This window comes from Kogia breviceps, chromosome 6 (genome assembly GCF_026419965.1).
Source record: "Kogia breviceps isolate mKogBre1 chromosome 6, mKogBre1 haplotype 1, whole genome shotgun sequence".
Classification (NCBI taxonomy): domain Eukaryota; kingdom Metazoa; phylum Chordata; class Mammalia; order Artiodactyla; family Physeteridae; genus Kogia; species Kogia breviceps.
Window position 1 is genome coordinate 97,705,212 of NC_081315.1, and position 17,104 is coordinate 97,722,315.

The 17,104-nt window shown below is 41.7% G+C and overlaps 1 protein-coding gene across 7 annotated transcripts in view; it reads left to right on the forward strand.

The window, feature by feature from the left end:
- Positions 1-17,104, forward strand: part of PPARGC1A (PPARG coactivator 1 alpha) — a 672,898-nt gene that overhangs the window by 352,562 nt on the left and 303,232 nt on the right. The gene's annotated exons all lie outside the window — the stretch shown is intronic.

Below are 17,104 nucleotides of genomic sequence, written 5' to 3' on the forward strand. Positions count from 1 at the left end.
TGGGAAATAAAACAATATTTAAATTGTTTTTATATAATGGGGTTGAAAATCAGAAGGCCTGGTTTTCAGACTTGATTCTTCCACTTTTTTTTGTGTGTGTGTGGTACGCTGGCCTCTCACTGTTGTGGCCTCTCCCGTTGCGGAGCACAGGCTCCGGATGCGCAGGCTCAGCGGCCATGGCTCACGGGCCCAGCCGCTCTGCGGCACGTGGGATCTTCCCGGACCGGGGCACGAACCCACGTCCCCTGCATCGGCAGGCGGACTCTTCAACAACTGTGCCACCAGGGATGCCCGATTCTTCCACTTTTTAACTGTGCACCTTAAGCAAGTTATTAGACATTTATTAGTCTTTTCCCCTGTTAAATGAAGGTATACCTTCATGAGATGTATGCTATACACCTCATAGGGTTCTTTGAGAAGTGAAAGTAAGATGATTTCTGTGTGCAGCTTACATAGTGCTGGACACATTGGAGATACTCAACTTGCTGGTCAAGTGTTAGTTCCCTTTCCTTTTACATGAAGAAAGGCTTTTTTTACACAATGTATGTTAGAAATTTCAAAGAAATGGCCAACATTATTTTACTAAGTTTATGAAAATGATCCGGTTGTTCCTACCTGTGTTTCTTGCCTCATCCAAAAATACCCACCTAACTACCAAACGCCTGGTCCTCCTTTCCTATTGATTATTTTCCTGATGATTTGGTGATGCTTGTTGCTGAGCTGGGAAGGGTGTGATAGGTTAGGAGAGGCTTTAAGTCCTATGGTACTAAATTAAGTGATCTAGACAGGTGTTTGTTTAGTATGTAGAGTTCAGGGAACATATCAATGTCTACTCGATTCCATATTCAGGTCAACCTCTTCCTGAAAGCCAAGGGGTTGAGATATTTGGAAATGAAGCAGGGCATATCGAACTCTTAGGTTAAAATCTGGTGGTTTGTCTTTTACCACTCGGGTCATCTCTACACATAAAGTGGCCCATTGGTCTTCCCACCTAAGGCTAAGTCACGTGGCTGAGATAGGTGGGTAGACCAGATGGCTGGGGGAGGGCACTTGCATCCAGGCTCAGGACCTCAAGCTTGCCGTGGTAGAGAGCAGAGCACCAAGGAAACAAGGAAGTGGTGTGGAAAGATGTTCAGTCTGATTGTCACCTGTGAAAAGGCTAGAGAATTTATTTATTTATTTTTTTTTTCGGTACGCGGGCCTCTCACTGTTGTGGCCTCTCCCGTTGCGGAGCACAGGCTCCGGACGCGCAGGCCCAGCGGCCATGGCTCACGGGCTCAGTCGCTCCGCGGCACGCGGGATCTTCCCGGACCAGGGCACGAACCCGTGTCTCCTGCATCGGCAGGCGGACTCTCAACCACTGCGCCACCAGGGAAGCCCAAGGCTAGAGAATTTAGAGGGCAGAGGCAGAGATCCCTGCTGGGAGAAGGTTGCTGGGAGGTCACCCTTCCCTTGCGCCTCCCCTCCTCTCTAGGCTCCTGGGGCTTCTTCCTTCTCCTCCTCCTCTGTGGGGATGCTGAACTCATCTGTAGCAGCTGGAGAGGAGGATCTCTGGCTCTGTGCCACCACTTCTTAGGAGGCCAAGTTAGACCAGCGAATGGAGTTTCAACAACTCCTTGTGCCTCGCATCCCTGCTCCTTCCCTTTTCTCCCACATCCTCTAACTTGCTTTTCCTTCCCACCCCATTGCTCACATCTGTTGTGAAGGCCTAGGAAAGAAAAGAGGTGTGGGCTACACCACTTGTCAGAATCTATTTTCAAGGTCGATTGTGGGGATCGATAATTGAAGAGTGAGTTTTAAATATGAAGTGTCATATAAATGCTAAATAGACTTGTAATTGATGGGGATGCTAACGTTTCAGATACCATAAGGTGGGGTGGGCATGAATAGACATAAAGGCTTATTCCATAAATATCATGACAAAGGAACACGTTAATTTGTTCAACAAATATTTATTGAATGCCTGACTGCCTCGTAGGAACCAGACTTTATGGTGGGTGCTAGAGATACAGAGGGAACAACCACAGAAATGACAATAAACCTCCTTTCCAACTCCTGCCCAAGGAACTTATGTCCTGATGAAGAGAGATAGGCGGTAAGCAAAGGAATAAGATATATAGTGTCAAAAAATGGTGTTAGGTCCTATGGAGAAAAGTATAAAGCAGAGAGGGGTATAAGGACTTGGGGAGAGGTGCAGTTTTAAATGGGATCGACTAGACAAGGCCTCACTGGGGCTATAGTATTTTAATAATTAATTCTTACCAATGAGTTTAGATTTTCCAAATTAAAATCTGTTTCAACCTAGGGTAAAGAATGCCTTTTCTTTTACGTAGATATCCTTTCTAGAAATGGCATTATGATTGCAGATAGGGATGTGTGTGTGTGCGTGCATGCGTGCACGTGTGCGTGTGTGTGTGTGGTTTATTACAGCTCCAAAGTCAAGATTTTTGTTTTAACCAATAATGCTCTAATCTTGTTTTTTTCCAATTCTTTCCAGTTCTTTCAATCTTCTTCTTCCTATCTCTTTCTCTCAATATATCCCTTCTGTTTCCTAAGTTTAGTATCATCTTCTGCTCAAAGTCACCCCTGTATGTTTTCCTAGAAATTCAAATTCAGAGGCCCCTGAGAACTCGTGGATTCGTTCCTGGAGCCACTGGGTGTGCATGGAAATGTGTGCAGCTGTGGTCAGAGCCCAGGCTCTGTAGTCAGCACTGAGATCTTGGGCAAGTTATTGGATCTTTCTGGGCTTCAATTCATCATCTGCAGAGTGAGGCTAATGATTCCTAGTTTGGAGATCTATGGTGTGAGTTAAATGAGAGGACCCAAGGAAAGTGTATAGCACACTGCCTGACCTACAATATGTTCAAGAGGTGTTGGGTGCTTACGTCCTGATTTTTTTCCTCATTCTGCGTTTTGGAAGATAATTAATATAGATTTTTATCTTAGAGCCAGGATGGATCATGGAAATCATCTGGTTTAATGGCTTTCAAATTATTATAATTTTTAAATCAATAGAAGGGACCCTGTTTTTTCCCAATGAAATTCTGGCATGGAACCTCAGTACATAAGGAAGATAAATGGGATGAAGCTTGTTGAAATGGGAGCAAGAAATCAGGATCCTGCCCACTGAGCCTGTACCCCTTGACACCTCAACCTTCCCTTCTCTCCACAAAACAGCCTGTAAGTCACTTCTGAGAAACACTAGGGTTTCTTAGGTCTTTTAGACCAGCCAAAGCCATTTATCAGAGGGAGGCTGACTATAATCTTCCCTCAAATGCTCTGCATCCTTACATACTCTCAATCAGTCAACCTTGTCTCCTCTCTGGAAGAATTTGGGATGGGAACTGGCAGTTTGAATTTCTCACCTACCTACTCTGTCCCATTCTTTTTTTGTATTCTATTGAATTTTTCCTTTCCAAGGTCACCAGACTATCTGCCTGGTAAACCCAATGGATTTTTCATCCTGTTTTATCTCTATACAGAACCTGCAACTAACCTTCTCATCTTTTCTGAAACTCCATCATCCTGGGGCTTCCATGATCCTTAAGTAAGGGCCTGAGGCATCTTAATAACGCTTCCTGAATGATAGCTTTGATTGCGTCCCTCCCTTTCTCAGAAGCTCTCCATGGCTCCCTATTGCCTGTAGAATCAAGCACATACTCTGCAACCAATCTTCAAGGCCTTTCGTGATCAATCTGCTATAAAGCTTCTTTTTTAACCTGAAATTTTATGACTTCCCTGGATTCTTGCCTGAACCTGCTCTATGCCTCCCAAAATGTGTTTTGAAAGTTCAGAAACTTTACTTATGGCTGGGGAAGGAAAATAATAAGGGTAGGATTAGGGAAGATGAAAAAGAGAAAGAACCACTTCACCTGGACCTGGTAAGATGGGTAAGATTTAAAACCATAGAGATGGCAGCAAGAGCATAACATGTTCCCTGCAATGCGTTAAGGGTGAATATGTGCTTTTGTCAACGCTGCTAGATGGAAATTATTTGAGATCAGGGACTAATGTGCTATTAGAGCCTCCACAGTACACGACTCTCAGCTCTGCCCACCATAATCCTCAACAAACAAATGCACAAAAGAAGGAATGACCAACCAAGTTTGTGAAAAAATTTGCACAAGTTTATATAGTCTATTAATAAATAGATTAAACTCTTTGAAAAATGAAAACTAATATAGAAATGTGTTTTATTATTTAGTCCCCTAATGTGCTTTTTGTTTTATAAATGATGCAGTTATGTTATTATAATGTGTCTATGTCCATTGATAGTTTTGTCAGAGGAAAACCAGTGTCCTGTTGGAATTATTTATATACCTGGACTTTTTATCATGGCTTTTCCAAAGGACGCAATATCGGTTATTTATTTATTTATTTTTGCCCAATAATGCTGCATCACCAAGCACTCCAAAACTTGGTGGCTTGAAGCAACCACTGTTTATTATTTCTCATAAGTCTATGGGTTATCTGTACAGTTCTTCTGGTCTGAGGCAGGCTCAGATGATCTCATCTGGGCTCACTTTTGTGTCTGGGCCAGCTGGTGGACCAGCCGGGGGCTGGCGAGTCGGAGGATAAGCTTCGCTCCTCTCTAAGTGGTCATGGGCTAGCCCTAACTTGTTCTCTTGGTGAAGGCAGAAGAAAAAGAGAGAGAATAGAAGTATGCAAGGGCCACTAGCCTCAGATCACACAGTCACACTGTTATTTCCATCATACTGTATTGGCTAGAGCAAGAGACAGCATAGCCAACCAAGCTTCAAGAAATGGGGAGGTCTTCTCCACTTCTCAGTGGAAGAAGCTGCAGAGTCATATGGCAAAGGGCGCAGATGCAGGGAGAGACAGAGAGCTGGGGGCATCCATCTTTGCAGTCAGTCCGCCATGGCAGACCTACATGCTTTGTCAGTTTTTCTTGAGAGTAAGAAGTAGACGAAGGAAGATACACATTACTCTAACTTGAGGGACCATGAACTTCCTTTTGCCTCGTTGATACTCAAGCTGCTGTTTAAGGTGCTCAGAGTATTACTACTCAATCTTCCCCTGAAGCTGATTTAATTCTTTAAAGGCTAATTCTATATTCTGTCTTTTTCATGCCCCTTAGTTTCTTATCTTCTAACACAGGAAATGATAGATCATTTATTCGTTGCCTTTGTGTCTCTAAATGAGTAGAGAAAATAAAAGACATTGGGAAGTTCCTAGGAAGCAGATATGTAGAGAAATGAAAAGAGATAGCTTTGGTTTGCCTTTTTCTTGGCTGGTTTTTCAAAGGTGAAATCTAGAAGAAAGTAGAGTGAAGTCTCGGGGGACATCTTTGGGTTTGGGAGGATCTAACCAGGTGTGTATAGGTATCTATGGGGCAGGGAGCACGTAGAAGTGCTGATCTGGAGTATTGGAAGGCATGAGAAAGAAGGGACTGATCAATAGCTGTTTTTCAAGTGCAGAGCATAATTTGTGTCAGGCTGCTGAAATGAGTTAGTGCTTCATACTTAATGGCTGTGAGCACATTTTGTTATCGTTGCACTCTCAAAAATGTTTGCCATCCACAATTTTAAAAGGCTGTGAGTGACTCACAGCCAATGTGAGTAATGCACTGGTGCTGGGGCCTCTTCTATTCTGAAAACCTTCCCCTTGGACATCGTGTTTCTGTATTTACCTCTCTGGCTTGGCCGCCTCTCAGATCATCTGGTATTCTTGCCGTCTTGTTTGGACATTACTCTTCTTCAAGTTGCCCTTCTTTCCCTGGGGGCTCTCCTGGTTCCCCCACTCAGTCCTTTCTTGAACCAGACGGAAACGTCATTCCCTTGACATTCAAAGTGTGGTCCATGGGCCAATAGCATAGGTATACCCTGGGAGCTATGATTCAGCCCGACTGAATCAGAGTCTTCATTTGAACAAGATCCCCAGGGGATCCGTGGGCACATGAAAGTTTGAGAAACACTGCACTATTCAACAAACATTGATTTTCACCCCTGCTATTTCTGTTCCTTCACTGTTAACCTCCCCCAGGCCGTTTCTCCCCTTACCTTAGCTCAGAAAGTGCTCATCCACTTTTCACTAAACTCTGTATGAGTGATTCCAAAGTGTGATGAGTTTCCCTGCTGTGGATTGACATAAAGGCCCATTTAAAAGATCTTTTTCCCCCAAGGTTGCTTCTTTGCTTGGGTAAGTGGAGACTGGTGGTGGCTGTGGGATCTTCTTCCTTTGTAATGTGGTGTGAGCCACAAGGTAGTACGAAATTAGACATTTACGAAAGCGAAGGACACTCTGTCTTACTCTCGCCATACCCTAATGTTAATCAAGGCTTCCTGCCAGGAGAGTGGGTACTGCGTGTGATTAGAGCCATATTAGAATATGATCTCATTTAAATTGCTCCCAATTGAGTGAGTTATACCCATTCCTTGAGTCTTTTCCATGAACCCTGTGCCAAATCCTGAGCCAGCTATCTATTCATATTATGATTTAATCAGCACATCAGCCCAATGGAGTGTGACCCCCATTTTACAGATATGAAAGTGAGGCTCAGGGAAGGGCAGTAATTGCCCAAAGTTGCCTAACTGGTGAACTGCAGGATTTGAAAGAGGCTACATTCTTCAGTTCTCTGTGATTTCTCCAGCTGGAACTTCCTTTTTTCACTTCTAGAAAGCTTTTTCCTCTGGGTTTACTAGGCATATATTTTTGAGAAGTGGCGTTACACTAAGCTAATTCCTGATCTTCGTCCATGCCTGGGCTCGCGTATTTCGAGTCCACATCCCCACGCTGTCTTCATTGTCTGTCCCAGTGCTGCCTCCAGAAGAAGGTCTGTTCTGATTCCTTCCAACGAGATGGCAACTCTCTCTTCTTCGAACCGTGTTGCCTGCGGTCCTCTGAAAGCTTTCCTTACTCAGGGAATTACCTGACGCTTTCTCTAACAAGGACGTTCCATCCTTTGCTCCCCTCTGTCCACTTTGCCCTGCCTGGCACTGCGCCTGGCACATCACAAATAACACGTATTTGTTCAGTGAATTGAATCTGAGCTGATTTCTCTCTGACAGGGACCTTGGGAGCGTCAGGACTTCGGGTGGAGGGAAGGTTGTTAACAGAGGAGAATTTCTCTACACAGACCATTTCACACTTTTTGCCAAGGGCCGGCCCAGATTTCTCTTAAAATCCAGTCCACAAAGAACCGAAGCTGCGGGGATGATGAGCTTGCCCTCCTAGGAAGAGGGCGGCCCACACCACTGCTTTTGCTCCTTCAGAATCTCAACGAGAAAGAGAGCAGAAAACATTTAAAGCTTCCTCTTGGAAAGCTCTTCTGCCTTTGATTTTTCAGAATGTCTTCAAGTGATTTGGGTCTATTTTTAATACCCGTGAGACATGATGTTGTAAGGAGAGCTAAATATAGGGGGCCACATCCCCCTTTCTTTTATTCATTGGCCTTAATCTTCCTGGGAGGAGAAGAAAATGCACATGATATTTCACCCCAGAGTTGTGACGTTTGCCCTGCTGGGCCTTTGCTGCAAGGAAATTCACAAATACCATGTCGGAAATAAAGATAATGAATGGATTCTTTTTTTGGAGAAGATGTGAAGTGGGAGTTTATTTATGTTAAACCTCCCCTGTCTGCTGAAGACGGCGAGATAGTTCCTCTCGTTTTCCTCAGGGTCCTCTGGGGACAGCGGGCAGCCTGTGTTACTGGAGCGAGCTTCAGCACCCTACCAACAGAATCCAGAAGAGCCGGACAGTCAGCCAAAAATAACGCACGGCATCAGAACAGCAGCTCTGATGCCGGTTTATTATATGCTTACGAGCTTTCTTCTTCTCTCTTTTTAAAAAGAAGGCATTAAGTGGTTGTTAAAAGCAAACAACTTTGTGAGTACCCATTGGGCCAGAAGGAGAGACTGGAGCTTACTGCAGCTGCCCTAAGCCTGAGGGATCTGGGCCGGAGGGCTCTGCTCTCTGTCTTATGCCTTCTTTGGGGCCTCTGCGTTTCCCACACACCTTCAGGATCCATTGTTTCCACTTGTTTTGGGTGGATCCCTACATCATCAGCATCTGGGGATGTGGCTGAGATGCATCTGCAATCTGACGCTTGTGCCATCATTACCTGTGGTTGCTTTGGAAGCCGATGAAGAAGGGAAGCAGTTGGGAGTGTGGCTCCCAGGATGGGCTCTGGAATCCCCCATTTGGTCCTGGATTCCCTCCCTTAAAGCCATGAGAACTTTGCAAAATTATTCAACTTTTTCATGCTTCAGTTTCCTCATCGGTCAAAGAGAGATAATGATAATCTCATACAGAATTGTCTTAAGGATTGCTGTGCCTGGCGAGTAGTAAACATGCAACATCCTTTAGCCTCTAGTCTACCCTTGTAACAAAGGCTGGGCCCAGTGCATCTTCTAGAGCAGGGACATGATTCAAGGTTTGATATAGTTACTGTGTTTTAACAACCATCTACAGGATGGTCTTGCCTTAATTTGGTTTCTAAATCTGCTCCCTGTCCTGATTCCTAGTGTTGTTCTAGGTAGAGTGGCAGCCTTCGTTTCAGAGAAGTTGCATCTATATTAAGTGTTGTATCTGTGCTTCACGTGGGCTGCCTCTTGGGGAAGAGGTCTTCTCCCTGCCTCCTCTGTCATTCCCCAGGAAATAAGAGTGGCCCACAACTCTTCCTGAGAGACAGAACTACGGCTGGAAACATTGAAGGATTTCTTCTAATGGGGTAGAAGTCAAAAGGTCCTGAATGGCACTCTTTCTGCCCAAGTCCAAGAAATATAGTCCCCAGTTACTCCGTAAACCTTCCAACAGAAGCTGCATTTTTAAATCTCTTTGCTTGTGTGTGCTCCTGTCCCTCTGTCTTAAGAAAGGCAGGTCTCCAAAGGAACATCTTTTGTTAAATGACATTCAGAAGACTTTAACATCTCTGCTGATCTCTAGTTGGTTGGCCTCTAAGGGGACTTTTGGCTCCCTTAGATAAATCATGGCTGTTCAGACAGAAGCTAGAAAGTACGAATTTAGACACCTTGGGGATATTAGGTCAGAAAACCCCTTGTCCCCAAATTTCTCTGTTTATACAAATCATTGACTGGAATCTAGGAGAGGAGAGTTTGTCTGTGTGGGCATCAGTGTCCTGTAGGTGTCCATGGATATTTGGATTTGGAAATGAATCTAAAAAGAAAAAAGAATTCATGGGTCAGAGTGCTGTGAAGTCTTGTTGGTGCTGTGGTCTGTGTTCCTGTAGAAACCTTTCAGAAACTATTTGATTTAAAAACATCACCACCAAAAACCTTAAGCCTAGATTATATACTCAGGTTTGGGGCAGGGTCTCCACATTGTCTTCTCCAAGGACACGGCAGCAAGAGCGGACCTCCTGGCATTGAGCTAGGTTGGCATAGGGGGTTGGGATGGATGGATCCCTGGAGCAATGCCAGCATCCTTCCTTCTCCATGTTCAGATATGACTGTGGCTGAGATGATTTGCTTACCTGGCTGTCTCCCTCACATGAGGGCAAGGAGTGTGTTCCTTACCTCTCATCTCTAATACCCAGCACTGTTCCTAGCACATATTAGGTGTTTAGTTCATGATCTTAGAATCCACGAGCTATAAAATAATGTGAAAAACCACTTTGCATCTGTTTAGTTATGAAGAAAGACATTTATCTTGATTTCTGTTACAGGCCTGGATTTATCTCTGATGCCAGTTTAGGACTAAGAAAAACATTTGGATTTGAATTCTGACATTTGGTCTGTCCATTAATTTATGGTTTATTTGATAGCTCTAAGAGGCATGTTTGAAATCTAAAATGAATTAAATAAATTACAGAATTTGTCTCCCTACCCCTGTCCCCTAGAACCCCAAAGTGTTAATCAAATGTGTGCTCAGTTTCATGGTTGCTAGGTTATCGCATGGTCTGCATCTGCAAATTGGAGTTTGTTTGTTGTGGAACGTTAAAAAATTATGGCTGTTCAGACAGAAGCTAGAAGGTACAAATTTAGCTCTTATTTTGTAGTTCCTGTCATAATGCTTTCCTGGAAAAAAAAAATGAACAGCATGTTTGTCACGAGTGGTCTTACCTCTAAATTATATTGGTTTTTTTGTGTTTTTAAGCCAGATTCTTGATGTTACTTTAACTTGCTTTTCCTGGTTTAATTTATTTTAGTTGGTAAAGATTATTCATCACTCATTCAATTCCAGGGTTATCTATTGATTCTTTTCTCCCCATTTGGTATTTTCTGACATTTTGTGGCACTCAATATTGATTTATACAAAATCAGTCATCTAAATGTCCAGAGGAGGTGTCATTCACTTGTCATCAGCTGTTTTTCTGAGCTAGTAAGTGGAATAGTCACGTACACTGAGGCTGTTGAGTGATTTAAGGGCTGGAGTCCCGCCTGTCACACCTGCTGGATCATGCTTTTAAAGATCCTTACAGAATTTTGAAAGTGAGATCACTGAGAAGATTCTCCAGAGGCAGCATCAAGCAGTTTCTTAGTAGGGGGCTCAATTCTTCCATGTAACATTTATCAGTTATTCTGTTCCTCAGTTACTCTAAACCTATGCTCTAAGTTAAGAAAAAATAAATAAAGCTTGCTGTGCAAATACACCTTCCAGATAATTCTTCCTTTGTTTCCTAAATTTAATGAATCAGCCTTGATAAAATGTAAATAGATTCTGTAGATCTGGAGTGGGGCATGAGATTCTTCATTTCTGCCAAGACCCTAGGTGATGGTGGTCTGTACTCTGAGTCCTTAGCCCACCTACTAACCAAATTCCCATTCTGATTCCTTCGTATTTTGAAATTCTTGAACTGTATCTGAGGTTCCCCTGGCATTCAGATGTTAGTATTAGGAGTAAATGAAGAGGGAAGAGATGAACCCCCTTCCTGCCCCCACCAAGTTATATCGACATTATATTTTTCCAACGTTATGTTTTTTAACGGCAATGAGAACCTAGGTGTATGTTACAAATCCCTAAACCAATTGGATAGCTTTTAATAATCTTCCAAGAATCTGGTGGTTAGTAAAGTCAATTTTCATGAGTCTTTGAATTTATATTTCTTAAAGTTCTTTGTGCCTGAGGGGCTCTGGCAATCCCTCACTTCCTCGGTTCTAAGCCCTTCTCCTCTTCTGAGTTTCCTCTGGCCTCCATCTTCATTTCTTGCCTGGTTGCAAAGAGTCTTACTCTCTAAGCTGAACTGAAAAATAACTTGTGACAAAGTGTTAGGAGATAAAGCTTTAGGTGGTCCCTCCTAGGAGTATGTGCAATTTCATAGACAGTGACAGAAAAGTTTTTAAAATCAAAACTTATGACTGGTGGAATTTTAGCCCCATGGCAGTCTACTGGAGGACCCTTTTTGGGGGGTGAGGAGGAAGATGGAGTGATGTTTCCAGCCTACCACATAGCCTATTTCTCATTCATTCATCCTACTTATAAGATCTACCTTCCCACTCTACTCATGAGTCCATTGGTTATGACTTCTGGGGACTTAACGACTTTCAGACAGTCTTTAAAGTAATCTCTTTCAAGGAAGTATTCTGTAATTCATCTCTGCTGTGCGTACCATTTGCTAAGGCAACGCTCTGTGTCTGCAGGCTCTCTCGATGTCCAGGATTTCACAAAGTCAGGAACAGTATATAAACATACTGGAAGGGGAAATATTATTTTTATATTGAATTGGAAGGATGATGTATGCAATGGCTTCACCTGGTCGGACTTAGATTTGATTCTTCTCAAGTCAGTGACAGATTCATATGAGGTTCTCATCTGTATGTTGCTTTTTATTACATTATTTTGCTTCGGGCTCAAACATATCAAAGTGATTCAGACACTGTGGATGAAATCATCTGATTTCCATCAATAAAAGTCTACTAAATCCTTTCGATTATAGGCAGTTGGTATTATTACACGGTTATAGGAAGACATGGGGACGCTATGCCACTAATTAATAGGAGTCTACGTGGCTCAGATTTATACAAGGATTAATGTTTATAGTTGTAGCCAGGCTGTTTCTCACTTAAGCGATATAAGTAGATTTAGGTATTGAAATGGATTCTGTTTCTTGGTTTGAATATTTGAGTCTATTGCTTTCTATCTCTGTTCATTAGGAGTCGATTAAGAAAAGGTCCTTTCTAGTTTACCTTCTTATTCCATGATTGAAAATGGTTGTTGACTGATTAATCATGTAAGTTGATTAATTTGGGGTATCATAAATCATATGCCTACACAAAAATTTGACTTTTGCTTAAAATCCATAAATGCACATTTATTTACCAGTGTATTGCTGAGGAGCTAAGGCCTTTTCTCTACGTAGGGTTCCACAGAGTGGAATTTTGGAGTCTTTTTTTGTGTGTAAGCTATATCCCTAGAGGAACCTCTACAAATTCCAGTTTCAATGTCTTTAAAGTGAATTAAGAATTTTAAGGCAGTGACCAGTAACCTGAGTAGAATCTGTGCAGACCTTTATAATCCCTGCCCCTGCAACGACACTATTTTTAAAGCAACTTTTCTTTATTGGGTGTTTCCAAAGCATTTGACTAGGTTCATGAAAGCAACAACTCCCTTTCCATTGGAACTCATATTTTATAGATATATTATTTAATTAAATTACGTAATTACATTAACAGGCCCAACTGGTATAAATAGGCTTGGGAACAAACACAAATGAATCTTGATAAGCATACAACTCAGCCACATGGGAGCCAAAGCACATAGGTGCACAAGAGAATATTCTCCTAGCCACAGTGCTTTATTGTCCACTGTCCTGTGGGCATCACTATAGTTCGGTTTAGATATTTTACAGAGGGAATGATTAGCATTAATTATTCCAGTGAAACAGTGAACTGGAAACCAATGTTCTATTTTTTTTCCTTTCCAAATTATGACTACACTACCAAAGTTCATCCTTTTCAGATTTATCACTCTTATGACACCTGGTTTTGTTTGTTTGTATTTATTTTGTTTTGTGAGAGTTAATACACAGACACCTCTGGTGTTGTGGATTTGATACATTATTGTAGTTTTTCTATGAAGCAGAGTTCTGAAGGTAAACACCTTACTATTAGCTTCTAATAAAAAAAAAAGAGAGCAAAAACAGAAGTAAAAGTTTGTGGGAAAACGTCTTGGAAAATTTCATTGAGAATGGATTTAAAGTGAGAATGTATAATAAAATGGATGGTAGGAACTCATAAAAATTCTAGCCCAGGTGTTAAGTGAAAGTGTGTACAAAATCCTATTGGTGGGTGAAAGACCATCAGTTCCTTCCACACCTGGGGACTCCTTGGCTCTGTACTTATTTTCATCAATGTCCCCCTGCTCTCACCACCCAGGCTTTCTTTCATTTTCTCCTCTAGACCAAATACCTGCATCCCATAGAGCAGGTTAAAGTGCCATGTTCTGCCATCATAGAACTCTGTGGAATGTATGGCTTAAGTCACTTAGAAAACGCTTTATTTTCTAGTCCTTTGATTCTTAAAAATGAAGTATTAACCCATATTTATTCTATAAGTTAAAGGAATTTTCCTTAAAATCAAGGGAGGACTGACTGATGCATTTTGTACAGATGTTTCCTTTTTAATTTTTTTATATAACTTTTCCTTAAGGAAAATGTTACAAATTCTAAAACTCTTTCTATTTCTTATTAGTTAGCATATTCTCAATAAGCTGCTTATATTGAAGGACAAATAGTGATTTGCCAGCAATCCTTGGCATGTAGACGCATCACCCCAATCTCTGCCTTCATTTTCACACGGCTTTCTACCTGTGTGCATTTGTCTTTGTGTCCACATTTTCCCCTTTTTATAAGAACACCAGTTAGGTTGGATTAAGACCCACCCTAATGACTTTGTTTTAGCTTGATTACCTGTGTAAAGACCCTGTGTCCAAATAAGATCACATTCTGAGGTTCTAGGGGTAGGATTCCATCCTATCTTTTTGAGAAGACACAATTCAACTCATGACACAGGGCATAGTTTTCAGTGTTTGCATTTGCAAAACATTAAGAAAAAAAAAAAGACTCTCCCAGGGTGTCCCAAAGCAGGTTTGAGTTTGTGTCTTGAAATGTCAGCGTTGCAATTTGGCTAACGTGTTATATATGCTTTCCTTACACTTTATTTTCATAGTTGGACCTTCCTTTAATGAAAATATTTACAAAGAAAGAAACAAAATGAGTTCTTTTTTGATTGCTTGATTTAAGAATCATGAATAAAAGCTATGCTATTTAATAAGCTCCCATATTCCTGTATGTTCTCATTATGTTTACATTTTGAAGGAGTGTACTTTATTCTATCAGTAGTGAGTTCATACTGAGCTACATTTAGTATTTGAGGCTTCATTTTGCTTTCATTAATTTCCTTGCTAAATGATAAGTGGCATTAAAGTCATGCTATTCTGAGTTTGCTTTCCGAGACAGAGTGACGCTGCATTATTGAACACTTTTACCCTTCCTTTTTAAAATTCATATTTCTACATCATCTATGGAAATTGCCACACTTAATGCTACTATCTTATGAGCAGGAAAAACCCAGGCTGTAAAAGAAGGAGGAAATAGTGGATTATGTGGGACGTGGGTAGAACAGACTGACTTGTAATGGAATTTATTTAAAATAAAATAATATTGCAGACTTACTCGATGCTCATGATAATGCTCTAGTGAGATTATTTCATTTGATTCTTATAATGACTCTAGGGTAAGGACAGTGTATTGGTCAGGGTAGGCTAGGTTATGCTGTGGAAACAAATAACCCTGAGGTTTATTTCTTGTTCACATAATGCCTGTTGTTGGTCCAGGTGACTCTCCAGGACAACTGTCCTCCATGAGTTGGCTCAGCATTCTAGTCTGCTTCGATGTTAAGGCATGTCTTATCAACATATGCAATCACTGCAGTAGGGGAAGAGTTGGCTAGGAGTCAAGAGCTGGTAATTAAGGTCTTCCCCTGAACAATGATAGCCATCACTTTTCTTACATGTTATTGGCCGAAACAAGACATGTGATTAAGGCTAATTTTAGGAGGTTTAAGGAAATGCCATCTTGCTGTGTCCCTGGGACAAATGGGAATCAGATATTGGTGAACAATCATATGCTTGAGACAATAATACTTCCCTTTTACAGACATGGAAACTAAGGTTCAGAAGTATTAGGTGACCTGCCTAGGGATATAGAACCAGATAATAATGGAGCTGCTACTCATACCTTGGTCTGTCTGACTCCAAAGGCTGTCTATTCAACCACTTTGTGTACTGCCTTCTGTAAGAACTGAGTCAGCTACCTTGAAGAGGATGTGATTCAAATGGTAAAACTAATTGCCTCCAGTTTTCCTTATGGAGTGCTCTTGATAGAATTTAGAGGAAATGGGGAAGAACAGGTGATTGGTGAGGCTTCCATTGAGTCTAGTCTCTGGGGAAATTTTCTGGACCCTTTCTCCTCTGGCCTTTCTCTCTTACCCTTCAGGGTAAACCCTGAAGAAGCATCTGAATATTGTGGATAAAAGAGAGGAGCTGAGCAAGTAAAGGAGCGATTTTGCATTTCTCTGCTTTGCTAGAGGTGGAAGGTATAGTCTTGTAATTATTAAAGGGACAACAATGTCAAGTTAGGCCTATATGGCAATTTGTAGCCTACATAACATGCTCATATATAATCTGAAGATGAGAGCAAAACCTCAGTGTACTAATTGACTGATATCTGACCCATATCAGTGAGGTGTGGTTGTCAAAATAGCCAGTGGGACCTGGGACTGTATCAGTGAAAGGGACTGACTAACATGAAGTAGGGGTGGAGAACGCAGGCCTTGGGGTCACATCTGGGCTACCCTCTGACCCATCACCTAGGCAATATCTTTGTCTGTTTTGGACTTTTCACTGTAAATCAGGAGCAATATGATGACTTCACAGTATACTCATAAAGGATAAATGATGTAAGGTTAACAAAGTACTTGCAGTACCGGGTGTAGAAGTCCATGCTCAGTAAATGCTGGCTGCTCTTATTATTATGTTGGTTGTTAGTGTGAGGATTTTTAAAATAAGGCATGTGATTATTAAGCTCTATGTGCAATGATAGACCACAGCGGAGATTTTACAATCACTTCTGGAATATTAGAATCACTATCACTAGAGATAGTGAAATATATTTTGAGGCTGGCCTCCAGGATGGAGAGTTTACCTGAAACCATCTTCCATGGTTTGCTGAAGAAACTAGCAAGATCTAACTTGGAAAAGAGACGCTTTAGCAGTGGTTTGAGGGCATGGGCTGCTACTGTCTTTGGATCTCTGAAAGGTTGTCCTACAGAATAGGCTCTAGTATTCTTTATGGAATTAAGAAACAGCCATGGAAGTTGCAGGGAGAAGGGTATCAATTCACTGTGGGACAGAACAATCAACTGGAATTGGACTGTCTTGGGAAGTAGTGAGTTTACTGTCATTGGTGGTAAGAACATTGTTCATATGGGTATTGGCAGGATCTTGGGGATTCAGGCATCAGCTGAGTGATTAGATTAGAGAAACCTTAAATGATACTCAACACTGAGTTTTGTGATTCTAATCCTGGGCACTCAATAGAATCATCCAGTGGGATTAAAAAAAATAGAGCAGTATCTTGGGCCCTACCCTAGACCAATTAAATCAGAATCTCTAGGGGTGAGGCTCCTGTAACAGTATTTTCACAGTCTTTCCAGTTGATTCTGTTGTGCAGCCAAGTTTGATAACCGCTGTTTTAACAGAAAGAAGCAGGTGCCATTGGCAGTAGCGCCTCTCTTAAAACTGTAGGTGATCAGTTTTGAATAGCAGGAGAGGGTATCATTCTGTGTGAGAAACAGTAATGGAACAGGGCAGAGTTTGGTTGGGTTTGGCTTCGTTGAGCCCCAAATATTGAGGAGTCCATCCAAACTGAAGCCTCTGGTCATTTTGGCTAATGGTTTGGGTAAAGGGTTGAGGTCCATGTTCAGTTTAAACGCCTGCCACAGAACTTCCTAGAGGGGGGAAACCAGAGACTGCAGACACTCAAGATTCAACTATAGGAAAAGTCTATTTTCCCCCAAAGGGACTTGGTATTATTCATGTTTACTGGCTGCTGAGTGATTCATCCGGTGTTGAGGGAGATGTGCTCAAATGAAATGTGTTGCTTCTATGTAAAGTAGCTTATTTCTTC